The following is a 7,692-nucleotide window of genomic DNA, read 5'->3' as shown; positions in this document are numbered from 1 at the left end:
GGGAGCACTAAAGGGAGGGAAGGGCATGCCTTTAACCTGCATTTGGGTGAGGCAAAGACGTGAAGTGTAATTATAATGTTTGTACCCTCACAAAACCCTGGAATAATAAATAAATGGGAAAAAAAATGCAAAGCAGCAGATCTTCTGAGAAACAGATAGATACTGAGCACGCAGTGGGTCTTGTCTTCTTCCAAGGGAGACAGTAGCACGAGGATGCCTCGGGGAAGGTCGCCACCTTGCTCTGCCCCAAGAAAATCTGTGCGAGACAGGTACATTTCTGCAAGTGGCAAAGAATTAGTCCCCACTTCCCCCTCTCTTCTTGTGTTAAATATTCTAGGAAGGATTTCTAACTTGAAACCCATCCATCCTTCTGATTTCCCCAGCCCTGAAGTTCCTGAAGTGGTAGCCTCTTTACTGGAAGATTTTTCCTGGATAGACAAGTGCAGGGGGAAGAAAAAAGAAAGCAAGCAACACTGCGATGATTGGAAAGAGGTTGGGGGTTCTTTAAAAACAGTGGTGCGCTGGGGTGAAGGCCGCAGGTTGGCGGTAAATCTCCGCGGGTCTGGGATGCAGCCTGCTCTGGTCACATTGAGACGGGCTCGCAAATCCGGGGGCTCGTGATCTGATCATCTTCCTTCTCGTTTCCATGCTGTGCTTTCTTCAGAGCCCCTTCTCCTGCTTCCAGCCTGCGACAGTGCGATAAGACACAAGAAATGTAGTCATCACGGCCGTGGCAGAGGAGCTCGGGGAAGGGATTACGCTGTCCCATAACCTCACATTAGCCACGCCGGGCAGCGCTGCGGCTGCAGGACTGCACACCGCCGTGCTCGCCTGCCCTGCTCCCGCCCGGTGATACTGCTGTCCTTTCTTATCTATATGTTTACTTCACGAAAAGAAAGCTTTGAAGATTAACCCAGACACGGTCGCCATCACAATCGGCTCCCGGAACCTGGACGCGCGGCGCTCAGAAGTGGCGTCCCCAGCGCGGGCTCCGTGACTGTCCAGGCTCTTGTCACGAGCGCTCATCTGCCTTTCTGTCTTCATTAGGGAACCCAGACGGTGTGAGCCAAGCAAGTCAGCACGGGACACAGGGCGCCGACGGGATCGCGGTTCGGGAGAAACAGGGTGAGCTGCAGAGGCAGAGCAGACGGGGCTGCTTCCTGTCGCTGGCCGATGCCACAGTGTTACTTATTTGTTCATTTTTGCCAACAGGCTTTTGCTAACAAAGGGCGATGCTTTCTGGCCAGGGCTAATTGTGAAGTGCAAGCTCGACAAAGTGCAGAGATGCCTCGGAAAATGCCTCTCGGTGGGAAGTCTGTTCTGCAAATCTTTCTTCGCAGAGCTCCTATTTGTGGTGAGAGCAGTAAAAAACAAGTTAAACAAGAAAGAAAGGCCGTTAACCATAATTCTAAAGCAACTATATTTCTTTGGGACAATCTGAAAATATGTGGAAAGGATGACAGCTTTTCTCTATAGCGAGGAAAGGTGATGTAATTTTTATCTAATGCGTGGGGAGGGTAGATAAAATACACACGCACGCCTTTACATAATGCCACAGGGATGCTGTAACTTTCAAGTTCTTGCAAACAGAACCACAAATCTAAAATAAATAAGCAAATGATGGTCTGAAAAATCGATTTTAATCCAACAGAAAACAGTACGACTGAAGAGCTCGGTTCGGGGTCTTGTACGAGAAGAGTCCAGATGCCAGATGTGCGCTCGGTGATGTCTGGCCTTGGGCTCCCTGTCTTGTCTGTGGTGGCTGTAGTAACGTTTCCTCCGAATGTTCTGGGAGGTTTCATTAAGTGAGAATGCACAGGTGCAACCCTGGTAACGTAGCCTGTGCTTGCCAACGCCAGGGAAACCAAATGCCACTGTGGTTGTAGCAAGGTGAGGTGAACGTGAGCAGAGCAGCGGGGTCAGGCAGGGTGGGCAGCAGGGTGGTCCCTGGACCTGCCGGACCAGTCCTGAAGTGGGCTTGAGACAGGGCTTTCTTGGGCCTTCTGTGTGTGTGTGCTCCTGCCCTCTCTCTCTCTCTCATACAAATCAGATGGTACCTGGCTGGCTGCCCACGTCTCTCACTCCTAGGAATGCTCTGGTCTGGTCTATTAGCATCTTTCCGCACTCACCCAGGTCAGGGCACTCTGCTTGCCACCAGGCCTCTCTGTCTGCTGCGGTAACAACGCCCATCTCATCACCGCCGGTTAAGCTCTGCCACTGTGGGATGCCATCATCCCCAGCTGTACTTGGGACTCCGCGTCAGCACATCTCACCTGCAGCCCGGTCCTGCGGCGAGAGCACCGCTCGCTCCCTCGATAAACGAGAGCCCTCTGGATCTTTTCTCGGAGTCATGATCCAGTGGCCTGTTCGGTCTCATATAATCAGCCCGTTGCCCAACCCCCTCCCTGAGCCTCCGACCTCTCCTTGGAACCCTGGCCGTGCATATCGACTTCTCCATTCATGGCTCCCATGGTGTGTGAGTCCAAGCTTCCAGGAGCTGGGCAGGCCACACAGTCAGGTCCTCTTCGTGTCCTAGCAGAGAATTTACACTCCAAGCAACAGGACTGCTCCCACGCTCTCTCCTATCCAGATCTAAATTCGGTCTCCCCAGTCTAACACCTTCAGAATCCATTCCCAACATCTCTCCCAGGTGCTGCCCAGGCGTATTAGAAGAAATCTGCAATTCTTTTGGTCAGTGAGCGGTACCTCTCTAGAGCAGAAGACAGAATGCATCCCTCTGCTGTGACGTGAATGTCACTGGTCTGCAAGTAATGAGAGAGAATGTCAGAGGTCACATCCCAAGGGAACCGACTTCTGAGGCTGAGATCTGAATCCAGGCCTCTCACTGGGGCGTGCTCTCGGGGACACACCTGCATGTGCGGAGAGGGGAGGACCGAGCGAGAGGAGGGTTGGAGGGATGGGGAAGCCTCTGCCACCGTGGCTGTCCTCAGGGCTGCAAGTGGCCACGTCACTCTCCTGCACCGTCTACTCACAATGCCCCCCACCCTGACAACACCCTTGCTGGTCACCAGGTCTTGTGGGCTGTCACTGCTAAATCATCCCTTTTGAGCTCATGCAGTGGGAGAGCACTGTTGGACATGCCAGTGGGTCACCTCTGTGCCAAACATATCTTCCCAGCTGCTCTTATTCAAGAATAGCCTCATCCCTTCCCGGTGCGGAGCCCCCTGCCTGCTGGCCCGTGGGCACAGGAGTCTGCAGTGTTGAAGAGGAACCCGGACACACCGTGCCGTGGAACTCCCTCTGGGCGCCCTGCTGGAAAGTGTCACCCTTCGAAACCGCCACCTCCAGGCCCACAGAGAGAAGCACAGCCTGGCCAGGTGAGTTCCTGAGTGGGACAGCAAGCGGACACTCTGGCGTCCTGTCTTGGTCCCCCGCCCGTGTGCTCTGCCTTTTGTCTTTCCTCCTGGGGATCTGGCCTTTCCTTCAGCTGGTAGACTAGGGCCGGAAACGAGGCCAGGGGACCTTACGACTTCCTGGTGGGGTGGCTGCCCTCAGCTCCCTCCTCCTTCACTCTCCATTTCTTCTGGTTATGAGGATTGAGCCTTTTCCTCGTGACAGTCCGTTTTCTTGGCTGCGGGGAACACCATGGCCGAGCTCCTCTGAGTCAGGCTCCAGGTCCAGGGTCTTCACGACAGTTGCACCCGCCTTGCCCCCGTGGATCAGTGTTGGCGGACAGGTCTGGCCTTCGTGGTTTTAAGATCCTCTCTCCACACCCCTGGTGGGAAGCCCAGGGGCAGGACAGCGTCCTCCACTGTCAGGTCAGACGGACGCCACCAAGCATGCTAACGCCACTGTGCCTTTCTTACCAGTCTGTCTTTTGACATTTCAGTGAACAGAATGTCCTGCAAACACGCCCACAACACACAGCCCTGGCCGGTCTCACTCCTGAGCGCTGTGGTTTCTTCCTCTGCCGCTCTACCATTGTGCAGGGCGGGTCTAGCATTTCTACTTTGCTGGCTTGGGCCACCGGTTTCTCCCAGGAGCCAACTGAGCACTGTCCTAGCGCCATCTCCCAGGGTCCTTGCCAGAGTTTTAGTTTCTGTGTGATGAGTAATCCCATGTGAATAATCTGCAGCCAACTCTAATCCAACTTTCCACTCCTTCCTCTTTTATCATGAACCCTGAGGACATAGTACCCCACCGAGTCTCCGGGTCCTGCTGGCGCATTCCCTCTGGGTGCTTAGCTCCTTGGCAGGCTGAGCAGTCCTGCGGCAGGTGCACTGACCTAAGGCTAGGCGTTGGTCTGGCACGTGGGGGGGAGGACAGTGCGGATCTTAAAGGGAGCGTATGCTGTTTTATGTGGCAATAGCCTCTGCATTATTCTTAAGTAGTCAGAGTGTATAAACATTTAATATTTGCATATCTAGCAATAGATATTGTAAGCTGGACTTTTAATGGGGAGGACCCAGATACTTGTTCCGCCAGCTGAAGCCAAACCACAGCTCCACCCAGCTCAGAGGCCAGGAGGGGTGTCTGATGTGTGCACTTCCATGAGTCTCCACACTTAGATTAACTTACTGCAAACATTTTGAAATTCCAAATATTTGGGGTCAAGGCTCCCTAAATTTTCATATGCAGCTCTGCAAGTTATAACTGGTCCTATGGACAGGGATGGGTGCAGAACACTGGTGATACACAACCAACAGAATCAACGTCTGCACACTGTAGAAAGATATCTGTGTCTACAGCTCATAAGCGCAGAAAGTGGGTGGGGCTAGATGTACATTCTGGTAAATCCTGAGCCTGTGTGTGATGGAAGGAGCTGTGGATGTGAGTTGGGCTCGTCGTAGTGAGTGTGCTCCGGAGGAAGGCAGAGGCCAAGGGTGGATGCTGAAAAGCCTGGAAGCCCCCGAGGGACCAGGAACGTGGTGTGTGGGACGTCTATGGGGGATTGTGGAAGCGGGGAAAGTGGCGGGTGCACATCCCTTGGGAGGTGAGCATTTCGCAACGGAAAGGATAAAGAAAAGACATGAATGGGGGGTGGTTATTAAGATAAGGACTAAAACGTGACCCTTAAATTTAAGAAAAAATATGTGATACCCCCAGCTGGGGCCCTTCCCGTTGAGCGGTGGGCTCAGAGGAGCAGGAACTGAAGGTGCAGGGTGCCAACCCCGGATGCACCCTTTGCAGGGCTGGAGTGGGAGGAGGTAGCAGGGGGAACGTGGTCACCAGGCAGGATCTGGGACAAAGGGGGTGTGTTACGAATGGAGGGTACTTAGTGAGCGCCCAGGCTGGGCGAAGGAAGCCAGTTGTGTGTGTGTATGTGTGTGTGTGTGTGTGTGTAAGATTCGGTCTCACAGGTAGTTACGAGTTTTTACATAACGTGGACAGTGCTCTAAATTGACCATCCTTTTCTGACCTGGACATTTTAATTTTGACAAAACTCCTGACATGTCTAAGACATTTTCTCCTGCAGAGTTCTTACTTTTATAAACACTGGCAGTAATTTTTTCTTCTTCCTTAAGGCAAAAACTCAAATGACAGAGTAAAACATAAGCCTTCCAAACCCAGGGAATGGCTAAATTTATCAATGTTCTCTCAGTTTATGTGAAGTATTAAGTTGAACCTTAATTGGTGTGTTTTGTTTATTTTCTTTGGTTTATTTGCCCCTTTCTAAGGGAAATTTATCACAGAACAGAGAACTATATCTCAAAAGTTTTATGCGGTTGACTGTATTTCTTGGTGAAAACTCCAGGATGATCTAATTGAGAATCCACTGTTTAGGTCCAGGCTGGAGGTCACTGCATGGTTTTGTGTTTTGTTTTGTTTTTAAGTGATTAGATCATAAAAAATAGAAAAAGCCCCCAAACTTTCAAGCTGTCACACTGGGGTTGTTAGGAAGAAGCGTAGCAGGCCATGGAAGAACACGCTTTTCCTCTTGGTATCAGGGAGGACGGTGAAGTTATCACCACACTGATCTGTGGATTCAAGGTCACAGGCGTGCTGGTAAGAATAATTTCAAAGATTCTGATGCAACTCCCTATTAATAAATTGCAGGCAAGGAGCAGTGCACAGCCTAAATGCTTTACAAATTATAATAAACCATAAAAATATTTCTGTTATCCAAGGACACTAAATTTAAACCTGTAAATTTTAATTTCATGCAATGCAGATATATACAAACGGTGGATTCTGAGGTCTAATTTGAATTGTTGGCATGTAACAGTGTTGTGATGAACTTTTCTAACCTAGTGTTAAGGTTTCAGGCAAAACAACTTTCTGTTTCAGGAGGAGTAAGATGTTTAGTCTTAGTCTAGTGAAATATTGATAAGGTTCTGATTTGCAATGATTTTCTGTCTTTGCTGATTTTCTCAGTCTATAGTCAGTTCACATTGCCCTGTGATTTGCACACATCCAAAGTCAGATGAAATTAGGCCAGGGCTATTTCACTGCTGGCCACGGTGACAGTGATGTCCCCAGATATAGGAATTTGCCATTACGTTGCTTCTGTATTTGGTCCACCATAAATATTTCATGCAGTCCCTAAACGAGGCAGCTATTCAGTTCACAGTGATGATGTATACATGGTAAGGTTGTTTGTAGTTCATTTAGAACATGCTAATTTTTAAATTGTCTGTAAAATATACACTTTGGATATTTAGATTATCAAATTTTAAAAAGATATATCTATGCTAACTTTCACAAAGTAAATTTTAGGTTAAGTCATATGAAATTACCAGTATTTGAGCATTTTTGACACTCAAGAAGGCAATTTCGTATGGCTCAACCTAAATACTATTTCCCATGATACACGTACTCATATGATTCATCATACTTATGAGTGACCAGAAATAATTTGTAACATAGCTTATAAGTTTTTTGGGTGAAAAATTCCAGGTTATTTTTTTATTTGTATAAATTTATGGGATAGAGAGGTAATTTTGTTCCATTTACAGATTGTGGGGAAGTCAGGGATTTTAGTGCATCTATCATCCAAATAATAGACATTAAGTAATTTCTCACCAAAATATAACAGATGTTGTTGAGGATGTGGAAAAAGGGGGACTCTTAAACACTGTTGGTGGGAATGTAAATTAGCACAACCTCTGTGGAAAACAGTATGGAGGTTCCTCAAAGAAATAAAAATCCAACTACCATTTGATCCAGCAATCTCACTACTAAGTCTCCGCCAAGGGAAAAAAAAATCATTATATCAAAAAGATACCTGCCCTCCTGCCACCCTCCTGCCACCTCCCCCACCCTTCCGAGTCTCCAGTGTCTGTTATTCCACAGTCTACGTCCATGCGTGCACATTATTTAGCCCCCACTCATAAGTGAGAACATCCGGTATTTGACTTTCTGTGTCTGACTCGTTTCACAGAAATGGCCTCCAGTTCCATCCATGTTGCTAACAAGGACACGATTTTGGTCTCTTCTATGGCTGAGTGGTATCCCACTGTGTATATATACCACATTTTCTTTATCCAGTATCTGGTGATGAACACTCAGGTTGATTAGTTACCTTTTCCATTGTGAATAGTGCTCAATAAATGTATGAGTGCAGGTCCCTTTTTGATGTAATCGTTTTTTTGGGTTTTTTTTTACCTTTGGGTAGAGACTTAGTAGTGAGATTGCTGGATCAAATGGCAGTTGTATTTTTAGTTCTTTGAAGAATCTCCATAATGTTTTCCACAGAAGTTGTACTAACTTACATTCCCACCAACAGTGTAT

This window comes from Propithecus coquereli, unplaced genomic scaffold, assembly GCF_000956105.1.
Source record: "Propithecus coquereli isolate 6110/MARCELLA unplaced genomic scaffold, Pcoq_1.0 Scaffold371, whole genome shotgun sequence".
Lineage (NCBI taxonomy): Eukaryota > Metazoa > Chordata > Mammalia > Primates > Indriidae > Propithecus > Propithecus coquereli.
The sequence above is the reverse complement of the archived record's forward strand: the minus strand, read 5'-3'. Positions refer to the sequence as shown.